This window comes from Balaenoptera musculus, chromosome 10, assembly GCF_009873245.2.
Source record: "Balaenoptera musculus isolate JJ_BM4_2016_0621 chromosome 10, mBalMus1.pri.v3, whole genome shotgun sequence".
Classification (NCBI taxonomy): Eukaryota; Metazoa; Chordata; class Mammalia; order Artiodactyla; family Balaenopteridae; genus Balaenoptera; species Balaenoptera musculus.
Genome location: NC_045794.1, coordinates 23,966,041 through 23,987,890, shown reverse-complemented (window position 1 = coordinate 23,987,890; position 21,850 = coordinate 23,966,041). Strand labels below are relative to the sequence as shown.

At 33.9% G+C, this 21,850-nt stretch overlaps 1 protein-coding gene across 9 annotated transcripts in view; it reads right to left on the bottom strand.

The window, feature by feature from the left end:
- The window catches only part of CCDC91 (coiled-coil domain containing 91), a 371,740-nt gene that overhangs the window by 283,723 nt on the left and 66,167 nt on the right, over nucleotides 1-21,850 (bottom strand). The window contains exon 1 of one of the 9 annotated variants that reach the window (XM_036866038.1): nucleotides 8,994-9,015. The exons of the other annotated variants lie outside the window; for them this stretch is intronic. The gene's annotated coding sequence lies outside the window, so the exon portion shown is untranslated. Of the gene's footprint in view, nucleotides 1-8,993; nucleotides 9,016-21,850 lie in introns of those variants that run through there. 9 annotated transcript variants of the gene reach the window in all.

Sequence of the window (21,850 nt, the reverse complement as noted above, 5' to 3'; positions counted from 1 at the left end):
TCCCAAGAAAAACATATACACAATACTTAATGTAACATTTTTATTAAGCAACTCTATAGAAGAGATCACTCAAGGTCCTCAAGGAGTTACGGCCTGGTGTGGAGGGGAGGGCAGTGTGCAAGAAAAGCATGCAAATATAACATGAAATATAAAAGGGTCTTAACGAAAGAAGAAAAAAAATCCAAGGAGGGAGAAAAAGATTTTCAGAAGGTGAAATGTCTAGTTGGAGCACCATGAAATGCTTCAGGTAAAAGGAGACATTTGAGATTTATTTCAAGAGGCTTAGCAGAGAATTTTAAATGGCACATTAAGAACACCCATCTTATTCAAGTCTTTTCCTAAAAGATAGCAAGCAAAGATTTGATTGTTTGCTTTCACATAAACACAGGGTCAAAGAGTAGGTAAAATGAAAAAACTGCAAAAAAAAAAAAAAACTGAAAGCAAATACAAGGAAGATGAACCTTACACTACCAGTGGGGAAAATGAGAATCAATCACGTTTACATCACAGAAACCACAAAAGGCTCAAGAATGGTCAGCACCGAAAGTTGGGTAAAGATGAGACTCAAAATAAGAGTCACAGTCAGATATATTCCAAGATCCCCTCCCAGAATCTGCACAATTGGGCAATTTACAATTCCTCATCACAGAAGAAAACTGAAGGTTTATTCCTTGGACAGGGTAAAACCAAGAATCTCTGGATTGGAAGACCAGAGACAGGTGACTAAGTCAAAGTTGTATTAAATTTTGAGACGCATTCCTCAGTCTTCTTTCACCACTTGGCAACCAAACTGCCACTTGCCAGGCTTCAACCTCTGAACAGCAAATTAGAAGATTCTTCTCTAGTGAATCTAATCAACCCATGAAATAGAACCTCATCAGAAGTTCCACAAAGAAACAGCTCACTCAGGTAACACTACTTTGACAAACCCTACCCACACACACAGAATTTCCAATTTGCTGCTTATTTCAATAAGAGACAAAGTAAGTATAATGGTTAAAAGAAGGGACTATGGAGTCAGGGTGCCTGGACTCAAATCCTAGCTCTGCCACTTACCTACCGTGTTACACTGTGCAAGTTGTTTAACATTTTATGACTCAGTTTCCTCATCTGTCAGAAAGGAATAGTAACAATGGTAACCAATTCCTAAAGTCATTATGAGGATTAAATAAGTTAAAATAGATGAAGCACTTAGAACAATGTCTGACACACTTTAATCATTATGTAAGTGTATGCTACTTTATTATTAGTATCTCACTCTTACAGATGAGCAGACTGCCAAGGACAATCAAAGATATGAAGAAAGTATCTAATATGAAAAATAGAGACCAAAAAAATGGAATAAACAAAGACTACATAGGAGAGAAATTTTTCTAAAAAATAAAAACTATAACTAATACCTTCAGAGAGTTGAGAACAGAAGACAGGGCATTCATGAAATAAGAACAAGAAGCTTTAATTTTTTTTGGGGGGGTGGGAGGGTGTAAAACAAGACCAAGGTCTTGAAATTAAAAATGATTAAAGAAATGAAAAACTTCAGGTTGGGTAATAGAGCTGAGAAAATCTCCTTTAAAAAGAAAAGTATAAAAGAAAAAGAAATGGAAAATCAGAGTAAAAATATAAGAAAATTACAAGATCCAGTCTAGAATATGTAATATTTAATTATTAGGAATTCTAGAAAGACAGAACAGAGAAAACAAAAGATAAGAAATCATCAACAAAATAATAATAAAAGAAATTTTCTAAATCTAAAGTATACAATTTACAGATTTAATGGTTCCTCATGTATCTAAGAAAATAGAAGTAAAAACCCACACTAAGTCACAGCAGAGAAAAAGAGAAGATCCTACAAGCTTCTAAAGAGATAAAATAGGTTTTATACAAAGGATAAAGAATATATGTAATGGCATTAGACTTAACAAGAGTATCACTGGAAGGCAAAAAACAATGAAGCAATGCTTCTAAAATTGTGAGGGAAATTCTACAGCACAGAACTTTATCATCAGCCAAACCAACAAATAATCAAGTTGAGGGAGGCATAAGGCATATTCACACCAGCAAAGTCTCAAAAAAAATTCCCAAACACTCTATGGAGTAAACCAAAGGAATAAGACATGAGGAAGACATAGGATTAGGAAAAAGGAAATCCAACTAAAGTGAAAGGCAAAGGGAATTCTCCCAGAAAAAATGAAGTGAGTTCCCAAGACATCTATGTAACAAGAAGAGAGAGCAACCAGTCTAAATTGGAGCAGAGCAGAAAGCTCCTGGGAGATGTATTCAAGGAAATGAAATTAATAGACTGTCTCTGTTTTACCGTCATAAGAGTAATATTAAACAACTGGGGGAAAATTTAGGCTTGAATTAGTGATTAGAAAATTAACCAAAAGAAAACAGTGAGAAAATAATGTGTTGGACAGGAAAAGTAAACATTATATACTATATTTTTCAGCTGTGAATAGTACTGGCATGGTCATAATAATGTAAACAATGAATAACTAACTGCACCAAAATTATAATATAACCATATTGGGGAGGTAAGAGAAAGAAGATGAAGGATGTGGTATGAGGCAGCGGGGCTGGTAAAAGACAGTTAAAGCCTCATCTTCCATAATGGAAAGACGATGGGTATGAAATTTAAAAATCGAGAAGTAGCAATAATAAACATGTTATTTTGTGATTCACTGGTAAACACTAAAAGAATCAGCTATATATGCTGAACATCTTGCTTCTAGAAAGCAAGAAATGGAGAGGCTGGAAAAGAACAGAGGGCATTAGGAGATGGCTGTGGGTCATAACAAGCCTTTTACAACTTTAAACTCTGGTCACACATAACTGAATTTTTTTAACGACAGCATAAAAAACATCATGGCACAATGAATCAGCTACCCATTATTTCCATCAAAATACTACTCTGAAAAAGAAAGCTCAAGGTAAGTTTTTTTTTTCAGAACAAACTATAAAAGAAGGCTTAAATGTTTTAAATTAGCATTTAATCAGTGAATAAATGAAAATGTCATGTTAGTCTCCTTTATAACATGTTCCCATATTATAAGTATTTATACGAAATGTAAAAGTGTATCTTAGACACCAAAGTTGCTCAAAACAAAATGCAAAAAACACCAAACAGAGAAACAGACAATTTAGGTAACTGACTTCAGAAAAGACAATCTCCAAAGATTATCCAGATTATTCAATTAGCCCGAAGTGCCTTACTAGTTAACACTGTCCATTCAGCATTTAATTCAATTGCTATCCCATCTGGAAAACTACTGGCTCACCAACATCCTCATAATCACAATATTTTTCCATTTGAGACTATTTCATGCCATGTTTCCTAGAAGCAACAGACAGGTGATTTTTTTTTCAGACAGTCTGAAGCAAATATAAATTGGTAAGAGGAAACATAACAAAGGAAATACATATAAACACAGACAGACACACACATACCCTTAGTTAAGGTTAAAAATGAACAGCCGTTAAGATTGAACTAAAAGGAAGAGTCTAATCATATAAAATCAGAATTTCAAGCTTATCTGTTCAAGGAAATTATTTGTTTACCTGAATTTCCATAGCTCTTCCAAGGTAATGTAAGGACCATTTCTTAACCTTTCTTTTTACTCCCTAGGACCTTGAACTATGTAGTTCCTAGCACATATTAAGAGCTCAAAAAATATTTTTGAATCAATGCTTTTGGAATAAATGACTGAATGAAAGCAAATGAGTTACTAATAGCTCCTCCGTAACTTCCCTTTTCCTCTTATTTCTCCAAGAAAAATACATTGGAGTTTGAGCACTACAACAGCTCTACCTTTATTAAGGCATGAGCCTGAGAGTCTATATCTTAAAAGAAATTATAGTGCCACACTCCACTCTCTTATCCAATTATTATCGTGGCTAATGATAATTTTGAAACTTCCTATATGAAGCCAAATTGCAGAATTATTACCATACTATAAATAATACTGCCAATGGCAAAATATAATCACAAGTTAAAAAAAATAACTGAGATGTATATTCACTACCTGAAAAATATTCTACTCATAAATGATGAGATAGGAAAACACCCCAACCAGAACTAATTCTAATAACTAAACATTTTCTTTTATGTAATTTTCATCTGTGCTATCAATTAAGTCTTTGTGTTTGCCAACCTTCATTCAGGAAATTAACATGTCCCAGCAGATGAGGAAAAAAAAGCACTTAGATTCTCCAAATGCTTAATCTACTTTCCAACCTGGTTAATTCTTCTACCTCCTCCAACTCCGTAACAGCAATCTTTCCCTCAGCTGATGGTCTTCTGATCATATCTCACTCTCAATCTTAATGCTCTACCCAAATTTTCCAGAATTAACCACCTCATTGGGGCCAGTCATATATTCCCAACCAAATAATAAATATTTTCATATGGTTATCCTGCTGTCAATTCAAAATTCTCACTCTGTGAATTACACTCCTTCTATCTGGCAAAATCTCAACCCTCAATGAATCTTAAGGGGTACATACATCACCTCTTCTCACATTTTAAAAAAGGACAAAGGCCTTCTCTGGATAGAAGGAAACAAGACTAAAGAAATACTATAGTCCCTTTCTCTACCTTCTTTACTTCTCTCTAGGAAAAAAATAAGAAGAATGATGAGAGCAGGACATCCATATGTTCTCTACAGGTGAGGTTAATGTATACAGGTCAGCAGGCATGCACGGTACAAGTTCTTTGGGTTCCTCACTGGGAACTTTGTGCCCATAAACAATATAATCTTCCTCTGGTCCAGCTCCCATAAGAAAAGCTCACCAGAGAAAAACTTCATTTTCTTAGCATGGAGACATGTTTTTTAGCTTACGGGTACGTTTAATTCAGGAGAGAACTTGTAGGAGACCTCATTTCAGCCTCAGTCCATGCCACATTTACATTAAACTTTTAAGACTAGAGCCACTTTTCTGATTCCTATGACTCTTGGTTCTACATCTCAATAGCTTCAGAATCTGGACTGGTTACAAGGCAAGAGATAACAGCTCCCACAAAGAACCACCAACAATACCCAACTGCCTGTCTTCTGCTGAGAAGTATCAAAGGATTCACTATAAAATGCAGGTTTCCCATCTTCAACCTGGTCCACAGTGCAGCCTACCACACCCACTTTTTCTCTAATTGAGCCTCCTTCCCTCATTCTCCAAAGCTATTTCAAAGATTTTCCGCTCTCCTCAAACTTCCAACCTGTCTATTCCTTTCAGTAATCAAAGCACATGGCCAAGCCTCCTGCTAAACAGAGAAAACAAAAGGCATTTTAAGGGAAGGCCCTTAACTTTTTTCTACCAAAACTATAGTTACCAGCAGCTATACCCAACTATTCCACTTCATTCTGCTCACAAGAAAAAAGGAATCCCTCCACCTACTTAGGGCTAATTCCTCATCTGTGCTCTGAGACCTGGCTCTCTCAACCATTCCCTCTCTTTATTAAATATTCAACTTTCCCCTTTTATTTGGCTCCTTCCTATTAACACTGAAACATGTTCTATGTCCTACATCTTTAAAAATGAAACAAAACAAAAACAAAAGCAAAACCACCCTCAACTACATTCTTCTCCAACCACAGCCCTCTCCTTTTCACAACTCAACATCATAGATGCTCTATTCTTACAGCCCATGCCTGCAACCAATTACCTCCTTTTCACTAAATGCAAAAAGACACTTTCAATTCCTTGTCTTATTTGAACACTAACAGCATTTGACCAGGCTTTCCTTCTCAAAACACTCTCAATCCGTGGTTTGCAAAACAACCATACTTCTTCCCTTTCTTCCTATTTCTCTGACTGCTTCTTCCCAATCCCCCTTACAGGTTCTTCTTCTACCTACCCTTTAAATGTTAGTGTTCTAAGTGCTCCAATCTAGCCCCTCTTTTTATCTCATTTCAAATAAACTCTCTATATTACCTCATTCATTCCTTCAGATTCATTTACAAACAAGTTAAGGAATCTCTAGTTCAGATCCATCTCCTGAGCTTCAGATCCATAAACCCAACAGACAATTGATGGCTGTGGGTCATAACCCACAGACAATTGACTAGTTTCTCTTTCATCTAACAGGTACTTCAAATTCAATACAATCAAAACTGAACTCAAGATCTCTCCCATCAACCTCAAATTAACTCTTCTTCTAGGATTCCTTTACCCAGTGATTGGTACTGCCATCTACAACACAGTTGACCAAGACAAAAACCTGGAGTCATCCTTGCGTCCTCCTTCTCTCACTCCACACATCCAATCAGTCACCAAATCCTATGTCCTAAATACTTCTAGAATGCATGTACTCAATCACCAATACTTTCTTCCTAGTTAAGGCACCTTTATCTTTCATCTGGTTTATAGTATCAGCCTTCAAAATAGTTCTCTGCTTCCAGTTTGCTCCTTTCTATTCCATCCTCCACTCCACTACCCAAGTGATTCTTCTAAAGACTCATCTATTTAAAATTTTTCAATGGCTCCTCATCATTTTTTGGATGCAGTCAAAATTCTTAACATGAACTAACGAATCTGTGTAACCTAGCTGTTCCTACCATCCTCATCTGTAGCATATCCATAAACTGCAATCATTATTATTACTGTATTATGAGATCCTCTAAATATATTATTCTATGGCTAAAATAAACTTCCTTTCTTCTTCACAAAAGACTTTCTATTCTAAATCTGTTATTTTCGGTCAATAGTATTATCATTCTTTAATCTATCCAGAATGCAGAAACTACGTGTTACCTTTTATACTTTACACTATAGCCAGGTATGTCATTCAGTCCTGTAATAGTTTCCTCGCTCCTCTTTCCTTTCTCCTCTGGTGTCCATCCTTGTGATTCAAATATCTACCACTATTTCCGGAAAATTACCAGAACTCACTTTCAGTCACTTTTCTCTTCAATTCGTTCATCACACTGGGTAACTCTTTCTAAAACAATTAAGTTTTAAACTCTAAAACTATCATCATATCAATCTCAACTCCAAATCTTTCAAAACAAGAGTGACAAATCCATGCCTCTATGGGACACAAACTTTGGAGCCTCACCATGTAAGCAAAGCAAACATGAAGACAAAGTTGTGAATTGCATTGGCACTAATGATTAGAAGTAAAAATGTATCCTGTAAAAAAGCCTACAATTACATCACAATATTAAGGCAATATTATGAGGGTACTCTATACAACAAGCAATAGAGAAAAGTGTTAGTTAACAACACAGTAAAATCAGTGTTGACAACTTTATAAAGTGCAGAAGATCACAAATATAATTTTCTCTAATAAAGTGTTTCATATCTTCCATAGTGTTATATGCTCGTCTATTTTTTTTCTATTTATAGTGAGGTCTCATTTATCTGGACAGATATATCTGATAATCTCATCTAACTGGAACATGGTTGTTCTGATACAATAAGCATGACACTCTTAGGTAGATAATAGTGAAATTATAAACTCAGTGTCTCAGTGTTCAGATACTTTAACCATAGACAGCTTTACACTCTTGATTAAGAATTTGTTTACTCTCTTACTAGACATAATTAGAGGCCCCCAAGTGTCTCTCTGACCTCAACTATAACTCCCCCTGACTCACTTTGTTCTAGCTACATGTATCCTCCCTATCAATCATACTCCTGCCTCAAGGCGTCTGGGGGGTTTTTTAATTTTTTATTCTTTTTTTTTTTTTTTTAAATAAAATTAGGATATGAAAACCCACCACCAAGCATAAAACTGAAGATCCAAACAAGAAATTACACATAACCCCTCCTTGGACCTCTCGACTCACAATCCTAAATTTATTTTTCATCATTCCTTTGCTTTCAAGTTAATGAAGTTCCATTTTATCTATACTACAAAAAAGCAGATTATTTTTATTTTAACTATTCTTTAAGAGTATCCCATGACATAAATTTAGGGAACTTAACTTTTTCACATAATATTATGTTGCTAATATCATTTTAGCTGCCATTCATTCTTTTGACTACTATAATATACCTCAGTTTATTCAGTCACTTTCCTGTCAGTAGACAGTTGTGTGGCTTACAATATTTTGTTACTGAAAACAGAACTGCTATGAACATTCTCCAACACATCTACTTTTGTATATACACAGAATTTCTCTTGGGTGTATGTCTATAAGTAAAATCACTGGGTTTTAAGGTTTGTCTATGTTTAGCTCCACAAGATAATGAAAAACTATTTTCCAAAATGGTTGCTCGAATTCTACTTGCAGAAGCAACATATGAAAGTATTGTGAAGCCACATACTTTCCAACATTTGGTTTTAAATGGTATCTCATTGTGTACTTCATTTGATTTCCCCAATCGTTAACAAAGTTGAAATTTCTTCATATGATTATTAATCACATGTAGTTTCTCTTTTATCAAATACCTATTTATGTCTTTCACTATTTTTCTGTGTTGTTTGTGCTTTTTGAGTTGTATGATTTTTTTATATTAATCATTGTCAGTTGTGTATATTGTAAACATCTAGTTTATAACCTGTCTTTCACTTTCTTTAAGGCAGCTTTTGATGAACAAAAATTCTTAATGTTAATTGAATCTATTGTTACAATAACTAATCAGTTTATACTCTTATCTTTTAAATCTTTTCCTATCCTTAGGTTTAAAAAGATATACACACCTGTATTTTCCACAAATAAAATTAAAATTTTATATTTAAGTACTTAACCCATCTTCAGTTTAATTTTTGTATATGGTAGAACCACAGATCCAATTTCTTTCTTTCTTTTTTTTGCCAAACAGATAATTTTTCCGATTACATTCAATGAATAGTAACTTCTTTCCTAACTAATCTGATATGCCATCTTTATCACATACCAAAATTCCATAAATATGTGGATCTGTTTCTGGCTATTGAATTATTTCAGTAGAAATGAAATCTATGATATTGAACCATCCTGTCTGTAAACATGTTATATAACTAAGATATACCATGGTTAATCTTTTTTTAATGCCTATTAATAAACTCTTACCATTTTCCCTAAAGAAGTCTTGCATATGTCTCCTGTTAGATTTATTCTTAGATACTGATATTCTATGATACATTAATGTCTTCTTTTATATTTTCTAGTTGTCTGTTGCTGTTGTATAATACGATTAAACTCTGTATATTTATCTTATATCCAGTCATCTTTGCCAAACTCATATCTAATAATTTATCTACATCTTTTGATTTTATATGTAAATGATCATATTATCTCCAGATAACAACAGTTTTATTTCTTTCCAATTCTTATTCTCTAATTTCTTTTTCTTATCTTAAAGCACTGGTTATGTCCTCTAATAAAATGCTACGTAGAAGAGGTAATGTGGTGATTATACTTTTCAAAGACAGTATCAAAAATACCTCCTAACTCACATATTCTCCTAAGAATGAAACGATGATATTCCTTCCAGTGAGCTGTAAGGTCTCTGTCTTCACCCTTTGAACCTATGTATATCGTTATGACTTCCACAGCCAACACAGCACAGCAGAATTAACATGTGTGACTTCCTCAGTTAGGTAATAAAAATGCAACTTCTGTCTTGTGTCCCTGTATTGTTCAACTTGTAACCTAGCTACCATGTTATGAGAAAAGCCAAGCCAGCCCACTTGAAGAGATGACACGGAGAAGCCACGTGCAAATTTTCCAACTGATTGCCTGAGTTCCCAGCCAGCAACTGGAATCAAACCACCAGATATATGAAGATACTTCTAGATGATTCCAGGCTCTAGCTATCAAGCCACTTCCAGTGTTTAAGTCATCCCACTGAGGCGTTAGAAAGGGTGGAGCAGTAACAAACCTTCCTATTCTGCAGTGTCCCAGTTCCTGACCCTCAGAATCCATAAGTATAATAAAATAGTTGTTTTATGCCCTTAAGTTTGGGATGATTTGTTATGTAGCAATAAAAACAGTAGATTGGGTTATAACATCCATGCCTATACCATTCCTGTTTTTAAAGGGAATGTTTTTAATATTTCTCCATTTAAAAAGATGTTTGCTGATGACTGTTGTTTTTTTTTTTTAATAGTCCCAACAGGTTAAAGAATCTCCCTCTTTTCCTAATTTATTAAGCATCCTAACCATGAACTTACACTGATAATCAAATGTTTTTTTTCTACCTACTGACATTACCATATGATTTGTCTCTTTTAATCTATTAATGTCATCATTTACATTTATAGATCATGCAATAGTAAACCATCCTTGCATACCTGAAAAAAACCCAACTTTGTGATAGCATTTTTCTTCTTTTACAATGTTGGTTTCCATCTGCTAATATTTTGTTTGAGATTTCTACAGCTACATTCATGAGTGAAATACATCTGTAATTTTCATTTCTTGTCATGCCTTCATCTGGTTTAGATATCAGGGTTACGTAGGACTTTCAGAACTAGGTGGGGCAACATCCTCTTTTTCTATTAATTAAAAAGAGATTGCATCAGATTGGAATAACCTATTTCTTAAAATTTTGGTAGAAACTTGCTTAGCAAATCATCTGGACTTGTTGCTTTCTTTGTGGTAAGATTCAATTTCTTATAATTATAGGATGATTCAGACTTTTAATTTCTCCCTCATTTTTTGTAAGTAATATTTTTCTAGAAATGTGTCTACTTCTAAGTCTTTAAAAAACAGTTGGCATAAAGTTGTTAACAGTATCATCATGGTTGTTTTTTTTATTACGGTAAAATAAATACAACATAAAATTAACTATCTTAACCATGCTTAAGTGTACAGTTCAGCAGTATTAAGTAGATTCATATTATTGTGAAATCACCATCATCCATCTTTTCATCTTGCAAACTAAAACTCTGTACCCATTAAACAATAACTCTCCATTCTCATCTCCCTAGTCCTTGACAACCATCACTCTATTTTCTGTCTACGTGATTTTGACTACTCTAAGTGCCTCATGTAAGCGGAATAATACAGTAATTGTCTTTTTGTGACTGGCTTATTTCACAGAGCATAATGTCCTCAACGCTCTTCCATGCTGTAGCATATATCAGAATTCCCTTCCTTTTTAAGACTGAATAATATTCCATTATAAGTAAGTACCACATTTTGCTTATCCATTCATCTGTCAGTGGACATTTGGGTTGTTTCCATGTCTTAGCTATTGTGAAGAATACTGCTGTGAACATGGGTGTACGAGTATCTTTTCAAGACCCTGCTTTTAATTATTTTGAATATATACCCTGAAGTGGAATTGTTAGAGTATGCGGTAATTCTACTTTTAATTTCCGGAGGAACTGCCATACTGTTTTCCACAACAGCTGTATCATTCTGCATTCCCACCAAGTGTTCAAAGGTTCCAATTTCTCTACATCTTCATCAACACTTATTATTTTCTGGTTTGTTTTTTTTTAATAGTAGCCATCCTAATGGTTGTGAGGTGGTGTCTCATTACAACTGATTTTGCATTTCCCTGATGATTAATGATGTTGAGCATCTTTTCATGAGCTTATTGCATTCTGTACATCTTCTTTGGAAAAATGTCTACTCAAAACCTTTGCCCGTTTTTTAATCTACTTGTTTGTTTTTTATTGTTGAGTTTTAGGAGCTGTCTATATATTCTGGATATTAATTCCTTATCAGATATATAGTTTGCAAATATTTTCTCCCATTCTGTGGAGAAACTAAATCTTTCAAACACTGATAGTGGAAATGTAAAATGACACAGCTACTCTGGAAAATAATTTGTCAGTTTCTTTAAAAGTTAAATATACACTTACCAAAAGATCTAGCAATTGTACTTCTGGGCATTTTTCCCAAAGAAATGAAAACTTATGTCCACACACAAATCTGTACACAATTGTTCATAGCTTTGTTTTTAACAGTCAAAAAATGGAAACCACCAAAATGTCCTAAAATAAGCGAACGGTTAATCGAACTGTGCCACATCCATGCCACTGTAGTATTAGTCAGCATTAAAAAGAAAAGAACTACTGATACACGCAACAAGTTGGATGGATCTCAAGGGCATTATACTGAGTGAAAAAAAGCCAATCTCAAAAGGTCAAATACTGTATGATTCCATTTATATAACATTGTTAGAATGACAAAATTGTAAATATGGAGAACAAATTAGTGGTTGCTAGCGGTTGGGGATGGTGGGGAGGGAGGGAGTAGGGCTGACTATAAAAGGGTAGCACAAGGATATCTTATTGGTGACAGAATAGTTATGTGTTTTGATTTGATATTGGTTCTGTGGTAAAATGACAGAACTGTACACACACACACTGTACCAATATCAACTTCCTGGTTTTGATATTGTACTACAGTTACATGAAATATAACCATTTGGGAAACTGAATGAAAAGTAAGCAGGACTTCTCTGTACTATCTTTGCAACTTCTTATGAATCTACAAACATTTCAAAATGAAAAGTTTTTTTTAAATCCACACATTTTAAAAAAGTTAAAGTATGTATTTTACTAAAATAAAATCTAAATGTGTCTTTTAAAATGTTTTGTCTTATACTGTATTTTCCTTTGAATTGGCTCACCAATTTATCACGTAACTGCCTTAGGTTCATAATGCATTAATTTAGTACGTTTTAGAAACACCAACACCAATGACTTGACAGAAGAGGTGTGCCCATTTTGAGGCATAAATACTATTTACCTCAGTCTTTTATAAACAGCAACAAAAATTATGAGACAAACAAAAAAGAAAGAAAATTGTCAAGAGACAAAGAGATCAACAAAACCAGGCCAGGAGACCAGGAGATGATCCAGATGACAGGAATTAAAAAAAAAAAAGCAACTGTGATTAATGTAAGAATACAGTGGAAAGGTAGAAAACATGCATACCGTGGCTATCAACAGATAGATGGAAACTATTAAAAAGAGTAAAATGGAAATGCTGGTAATGAAAAACACAGTATCAGAGAGGGAAATATCTTTTATGGGGTTATCATCATAATGCACAGAACAGAAAAAAAAAAGCAGTGACCTTGAAAATAGATCAACAGAAATTATCCGAATTGAAACACATACAAACATATATTGAGAAAAAAGTATCCATCCTTGAACTGCAGGACAGTGTCAGAGGGCCTATCATATGTGTAATTAAAATTGCAAAAGAAAAGAGAAAACAGAGAGAAATATTTAAAGAGATATTGGCTGAGAGTTTTTCAAAATTAATTAAAGACAACAAACACAAACCAAGAAAATTCAGAGAACCCACACCAGATAAATAAAGTGCACAAACTCTCATAAAACCTAATGTGAGGTAAGATACACACAAACACACAAAAAAGTAAAGCATATGAGAGATTTGGAAAGATCCCTCAAAATAGGATAGGAAATTAAAAGCAAATTATCTTTCTCCTCTAATATGTAATAAACATCTCAGCTACTTACTCCTCATACATACTCTTCAAATCTGAAAAAAAAGTTAAAGGTTTCAGTCATCAAATAATTGAATAAAATACAATAGCTAAGCTGTTACAGAATTGGCTGTCTGAATCTATATCAATACTATAAGTTTAGAAGTATGAAACTATGTTATTTCCAAATACTCAACATTTTTCTCCTAGTAAGAAATATGGTACATGAAACCAAAGATTTCTCATTAGTAAATCATGAAGAGACTGAAATTTTTAGGATATTGATAAAGATGCTCAATTGAACTCCAAAGTTAAGCAGTCTGCAAATGCCTAAAGCATACTTAAAAATTATTTTATCACTAAGAACACCTATTATAGGGCTAGATATTAATTTTTAATGAGTATTTCTTCTAAATTTTGCTTTGCAATATTTGAACTATACTTTTCTCGAGAATTTTATTGTCAAAACAAGATAAAAACAATTCACTATGATGCCCTACATACTGTTTTCATTTTATCCTATTCACTTCCAGTACTCAAATATATACATGTGTTTAAATTACACATGAAATTATAAATTTCTTTTTCATATATTACACCATTAATATAGTTCTAAGTCATTACTGGCTTTGTAACTGTACTCTTCATGACTGTATTACTTATGCCTCCATAATAGTCCATCAACATGACAATTTAACCATTTTCCTATTTTTAAACATTAAAGTTTATCTAACATATTCCCTAATATAGAGCCAACAACACAATGACTTCGTTATGCATTAACTTTTTATTATTTTAGGCCTTAGTATAAACTCCCAGATACAGAATGATTAGCTCAAAGACTATGAACACTGCTTGATGAAGTTTGTTGAATCACTTTCCAAAGGAGGTATACTAATTAACACCACTACATGCAGTTTTTAAAAAGTCGTTTATAGATATAAATACGTAAATATATAATTTTAACTTTAGAGCATAAGTATGATCATACCATCAAAAAACTGTTGTTTTTAATCCAGTCTTTCTTTTTCCTTTATGAACGTGGTCCCCTATCTCACATATACCTTCCTTCCTTTCACACACAACAGTGCCACCCATCTACTGACCCAGACAGTCCAAGTAAACAACCTAATATGTATCTAGCCTGTATCTCTATTCTCATATAATCATATCCAATTATGTATTCTCATATACACATCTACATACATAATGGTATTGTCACTGCATTTTCTTTAAAATATAGGATGTCACACACATTTTTCATTACCTTATTTTTTCTCACATCATAATACCCAATGGAAATACCTCCTAGTCTACTGGTGGTATATATCTGATTCATTCTTTTTAACTGCTACTAGGATTCCATCCTTTAGATATATAATAAATACATATTTATTCAGCCATTCCTCTACCAATAGATATGTACTTTGTTTCTGGTTTTTTGCCACTACAAACAAATGCTTGTACAGAAACTTTTATATGTGGAGGTATTTTTCTATGGGCTAGATTCCAAATCATGAGATTGCTAGGTCAACTAGTATATACAGTATATTTTTAATTTTAATAGATGTTGTCAGATCATCTTCCAAAAAGGCTCCATTAATCCATCTTTCTACCAACAAAGTATAAAAATAGCTTTTTCCCTTAGTTTCCTGCCAGCAAAAGATTATTGTTGGTCCTTTTCTCTTTTTCTTTTTCCTTTTCCATGAAGGGTAGGGGCTGAGGAGGCAGTTTGATAGATATAAAGTTATATTACATTGTTACCTTAATTTGCATTACTCTACTAGTGAGTATGAACATTTTTTTATATGTTGTTGGACATTTGGATTTCCTACATATCTTGTACTAATTTTCCTGTATTGTTGTTTGCTCCCTTTTTGGCAATAACTAAGTAGTTATTTCATGTAAGAGATATCCATTTTGCCCTTCCTCTGCACTGTAAATATTTTAATCAAACCCACTGTTCGTATGCTATATTTTCTCATTCAAAAGTTGTTTCATAAAGTCAAATATAGCTTTCTTTCTTTATAGTTTATAGATTTTTAATGGTGGTTAATGTCTCCCTCACCCCAAGAATACACATGTAATCTCCTATATTTAGTGCACAATTTTTATTATGCTTTCCATGTGGAATTTATTTTTGTATATTGTATATGATAGGGATCCAATTTTATTTCCCTAAAATGGGATAACCAGATGTGCCAGAACTAGTTATTAAATAACCTACCTCCATTCTCCTAAATTGAATTTTCATATATAACATTGTTGTATGTACAGGGATCTACTGCTAGGTCCTCTATTTTGTTTACCCGAATTATTTTAATTCAAAGCTTTTCAATACTATTCATCAAATACCCTTCTCTTGGTCATCATCATATCCCCATCAACAATGGCTGACATACTATAATTGCTCAATCATTATTTGCTGAATGAATAAACTTTATTTTAAAAATGAATTTTTTTATCTGTAGCCGCTTAACAACAGCACCTACTCTATTTTCTGCCTAAGTTTATGTCTTGCTCCCATTTGTATTCCCCACATACAGCAGAATATAAATATTTCATAATTAAACAAATAATAATAAAGTTGATTCTGATTGGACCCTAGTAAGAAATTGTTTTGTTTCCTAAAGTTCATTAACCCTGTTGAATCCCTAGAGTCCAACTGGGTACTCCCCTTAGGGTTAATGGAGTCTTACTACCATGTTACTATAAATTTTGCCTACAAATCATATTTATTTATAATGCCAAGGTTATTAACTAACATTTAATTATAAATAACCAAATATTATTGAAGCCTGTCTATTTAGAGTATGTGACTGGTTCTATTCTAAACATTAAAACTAAAACCAATTTATTTTTCAAAAATTATATCTCAGAATAGGATAAGGTCTACTAAGTACAAACTTAATATATTATTTATGTACAGTATAACTAACATGGACTCTAAGATATTAAAAATAATAATATATATATACACAAAAACTTGCAGGAGAATGTTCATATAAGTTTTATTCACAATCACCAAAAACTGGAAACAACCAAGAAGTCCTTCAATATGGAAAAGAATAACAAACTGAGATACATCCACACAATGGAATACTTGACAGTGATAAAGAGGAATGAGCCATCAAGCCACAAAAAGACAAGGATCAATCTTAAATGAACAGTACTAAGTGAAAGAAGCCAGTCTGAGAAGGCTATATACTGCATGACTACAATTATCTGACACTCTGAAAAAAGCAAAACTAGAGAGATGGTAAACAGATCAATGGTTGCTAGGGGTTAAAGGTGGGGAATGTTGAATAGGTGAAGCATAGGAGATTTTTTTAAGGAAGTAAAGCTATTTTGCATGATACTGTAACAGTGCATACATGACACTATCAAAACCCACAGAACTTTATAACACAGAATGAACCTTACTGTATGCAAAATTTTAAAATAATTTAGAAATTGAGAGATCTCAGAATAGAATGTAAAATGTGATCAAATAATCTAATTGCATTACAAATGTACAAAACATGCTCACTGAGGAGAGAAAGGAGCTAAGTATCTTTGGAAATAAGTAGTCTGTAACACTAAAAACAAATGGAACTGTACACAAGCACTGTACTCAAGTATCATTCTGAAACTACTATACGTGTATATACTGGAATTGAACAATAAAGTCCACGAATGGCAGATGATGGAAGCCAGATCTCTCACTGCTGGAGAGAAGGTTTCAAATAAGCGAGGAGGAAGCAGGAATGATACTGGCAGTAATGGGTTAGAGATGAAAACACCAATATGAAGCCATGGTTAGTTCAATATAGATAAAGATGGTTACGTACAGAAATATTTATACTCACGTGTTTTCTTTCTCTGTCAGCTGAGAAAGTCTACAAGCATCCACACCCTGATAGCAATGAGAACACCTAGCACCCAAACGATGGTTTCAAATACCATTCTCTAATAGAAGAATACAGACCTCTTTGAGAAAATGTCTGATTCTAAGAGTTGGGCAGGAAGCATAAAGATGAGCCTGGAGAATCTTGTAGTGTTGGAAAGTAAGTACTAACATACACACACACACACACACCACAAAATGATGGTTAAAGAGAGTCAACTGAAAGATCTCCCATCGGCCAAAGCTAGAATTTGTCCAACAAAATTAAGTACTTGGATTATAATTCAAAGTATATAAAATAAATATCCATGAGTTCATACTGATAGAAATACTTGAATGAATAAATAAGGAAAAATAGACAAAACTTCCATGTAGAAAAATTTCAAATAATTTATGTAGATATTCCACTCTCAAAGATGTAAAGCATAACTCCCTATTCTTAAAAGAACAGTATGGAAAGGGAAGAAGGAGAATAATTTTATAGTGGAGAAATCTGACAAACACTCGTTCTGCCAAATGATCATGGTTCAATATCAACAGTGATAAATCAGATTGACAATATGTATCCTTAATATGATGTGATGAAAATGACACTTTACCTCTGTGGTCTTCCTCCCCAAAACCCATAACTCCAGTCTAATCATGAGTGACGCATTAGACAAATCTCAAATGAAGGAAAATCTACAAAATAACTGCCCAATACTCCTCAAAACTATCATGGTCATCAAAAACAAGCAAAGTTTAAGAAACCATCACAGTTAAGAGGGGCCTAAGGAGACATGACCACTAAATTCAGTGTATATCATGGACAGGATTCTAAAATAGAAAAGGGACAGTAGGTAAAAATTATGGAAATCTGAGTAAAGTATGGACTTTAGTTAATAATTATGTATCAATATTGCTTCATGAATTATAACAAATATACCATATCAATATAAAATGATAATAATAAAAGAAAATACGGGTGGGATATAAAGGAACTCTGTACTATCTTGAAGTATTTATGTGAATCTAAAACTATTTTAAAATAAAAGTTTATTTAAAAAACCAACTAACATTTAATGGGTACATAGTATATGCCATCTCCTTACACACGTCTCCTTCCTGCAATGCCCTTTCATGAAGGACGTTATCTACCTGATAAGCTCACATTCATCCTTCAAGAACAAGACTAGGAGGGTAGGTGGAAGAGAGGACAGACGGGCAGGCCAATCCAAAACCAAAACCTTTTACAAAATTTTCAACATCAATATTTACTAATACATCTATCTTATGTCACACATCTGAAGGGAAAAATCTAGAATTATCTAGCCACAAGAAAACCTCTCCCTTATATCAACCTTAATAAGCAAGATGGCAGTGTAAGGCACATCTTTAAAATAAAATCCCATTTGAACTGACCAAAAGAAACATGACCGAATACAGCTTAATATTCAAATAATCACGTCTTACACTATCATTAAGTTCATAACATTTTACAATCTTTATTTTCCCTTCTCATCCTCTCCTTTAGCCGAAAACAAGCATAGCTACCAGGGTTGACTTCTTTGAAGTACTATAACATTTTTTTTCCCCAATCACAGAGTAATATCTCCCTTAAAATTTGTATTATACTTGTGTAATTTTCCCTAATGGACTACACAGCTCCCATGAGGATAGAGTCCATCTTTCAACCCTGTCATTATACACCCCCATATTACCCAATACACTGCTTTGCAAGTAGTATCCAAGAACTGGAAAACCAGCTGCCTGATTTGTTTTTTGTACTGAACACCAAAAGCCCTTAAAAGTAAAATGACCTACACATACTTAAAGGTTTAAAAATAAATGAGTTAATAAAACTTGGGCTCTCTATTCTAAATATTCTCATATTTTTCCTTCTCTTTATTAGAAGCCTATATAAGCGATTCAGAGAAATGTAAAGAAATCTGGTCAGCAAAATTAAATATCATAAAACACAGTAACAACTGATAAAGGCAAAAAGTTGCATCATCAAAAAGCAAAATATACTAAGAATGACTAGATCAGTGACAGACCTAAATAGACATCACTGGGACTGAACAAACTGGTCTCCTAAACAGGACAAATGAAATTGAAAGTTAAAAGTCAGATCAGAATATACCATCACACTGTAGATAAACTAAGAATACTGCATACAGTCAATGAGACTGTCAGATACTAGAATGAACAATTTTTTAAAAAAAACTAGGAAATTTATCCCATAAGTAACTGAAAAATACCAACAATTTTTACTTACTGAGAACATACTATGTACTAGGCACTGTACTATGAGTACAGAATAGGACAATTCTCTCTGCCCTCAGGAAGTCTTTCTAATGTGACACTTATCAAAGAACAAGTAAACAAAATAATTGTCAATTTTAATGAATGACACAGATAATTAAAAAGACTAAAATAAGGAGAAAAAGTAAAGAACTGGGTAGAAAAATAAGGCTCATTTGATGGGCTGACATTTAAGCTGCAACACAAAAGACAAGTGGCTAGCAGTAAGAAGGGAAGTGCAAATGTGAACATGTCCAGGTCACAAGAAGAGAGGAGCAGATTGCTTAAGTCTGGGGTCCCTTCCTACTCTATGATTAAGTCTTTCATTGATTATAGAAACATATACTCACATATTAGTTTCTTGTGGATGCCATAACAAATTACCGAAAATCTGGTGGCTGAAAACAACAGAAATTTATTTTCTCATGATTCTGGAGGCCAGAAGTCTGAAATCAGTATCACTGGTGGAAATTAAGAAGTTAGCAAGGCTGCTTCCCTCAGCAGGCTTTAGGTGAGAATCCATTCCTTGACTTTCCCAGCTTCTGGTGGCTGCCAGTATTCCCTGACTTGTAGCCATATCATTCTAATCATCAAGGCCAACATCTTCAAATCACTCTCTGCTCCTCTGTCACATCACCTGTTCCTCCGTATGTCTGTAAAATGTTGCTTTGTTTCTGTCTTCTAGGATACTTGTGATACCATTTGAAGCCCACCTAGATAATCCAGAATAATCTACTCATTGCAAACCCTTTTTCCAAATAAGAAAGCATTTACAGCTTCCAGGATTAGGACCTGTTATCTTTGAAGAACATTATTCTGCTTATCACATGGCAACTTTTAAAATACATTAACAAAACTGAGTGAGAGGGCTTCCCTGGTGGCGCAGTGGTTAAGAATCTGCCTGCCAATGCAGGGGACACGGGTTCAAGCCCTGGTCTGGGAAGATCCCACATGCCGCGGAGCAACTAAGCCCGTGAGCCACAACTACTGAGCCTGCGCGTTTGGAGCCTGTGCTCCGCAACAAGAGAGGCCGCGACAGTGAGAGGCCCGTGCACCGCGATGAAGAGTGGCCCCCGCTCGCCGCAACTAGAGAAAGCCCTCACACAGAAACGAAGACCCAACACAGCCAAAAATAAATAAATAAATTTATAAAAAAAAAAAAAAAAAAAACTGAGTGAGAGAGATTAACAACTATTAGTGACAGATATGTTTAAAGTTACATGAAAAAGAAAATAATTCAATCACTTATAATACAAAACATACAAACAAAAATTTACTAATTTTCAATTTCCACTAATATATACTTGTACTTACTGCTTTTCAATGAAAGAAATCTCTAAAAACCATACCTACTACATTAAAATGAAAAAGGGAATAAATGTACAGCTTTGTTAGCATGATGGAGCTGTGAGCAATTTTTTATTTAAAATTTATTATTATTGTTTATGTAAAAATTAAGTGTTTTTAAGTACTGAAAAATACTTAACTATACAAGCATTATACATATCACACACCTAAATTATACAATAAAGTAGATTTTTCAACAAACTTTGGGAAAAAAACATTTCATAATGAAAGTAAGTCCTAATCTGTTTTTAAAAATCAGATTTTCAAATTTCATGTGGTCCTAAATTGTGTCTCACCTGTATTTTACAGCATTTAAAGATACCCTAGTTACTAAAAAAAGGCTCTCAAAGAATCAGACCTCCATATCCACTGATGTGGAACCTGTGGATATAAAAGGGCCAACTGTAAGGGACTTAAGCATCTGCAGGGGATGCTGAAACCAATCCCCCTTGGATACCAAGGGATGACTGTATTTAACCAATGACTAATTTTAAGGTAACAATGATTACACATCACTTTATATGATCTGAACCATGTTTTAATGTAGAATATAAATTTTGATATGTAGAGTTTTAGATACCGCAGTCTCAAAAGTATTATTACTTTATATGAGAAAACTATACATCAACATACAAAGAATACATATTAAAATAACTTAACTGGGAGCACGGTGTGGACAAGATAGAAGAGCAAGAAGACACCGAGCTCAGCTCCCCACACAAGCACACCAAAACTACAACTATTTACAGAGCAACTACCTATGAGAACAACCTGAAGACTAGTAGAAAAAAATTTCCACAACTACATATATAAAGAAGGAGCCACAATGAGAGGGACAGAGATGCAGTATAGTCAAGACCCACACTCCCACGTAGGTGACCCACAAACATGAGGATAATCACAATTGCAGAGCTTCTCCTCAAGGAGCCAGGGGTCTCAGTCCAACACTGAACTCCCCAGCCCAGGGGAACTGCACCAGAAGACAAACCTCCAGAACAT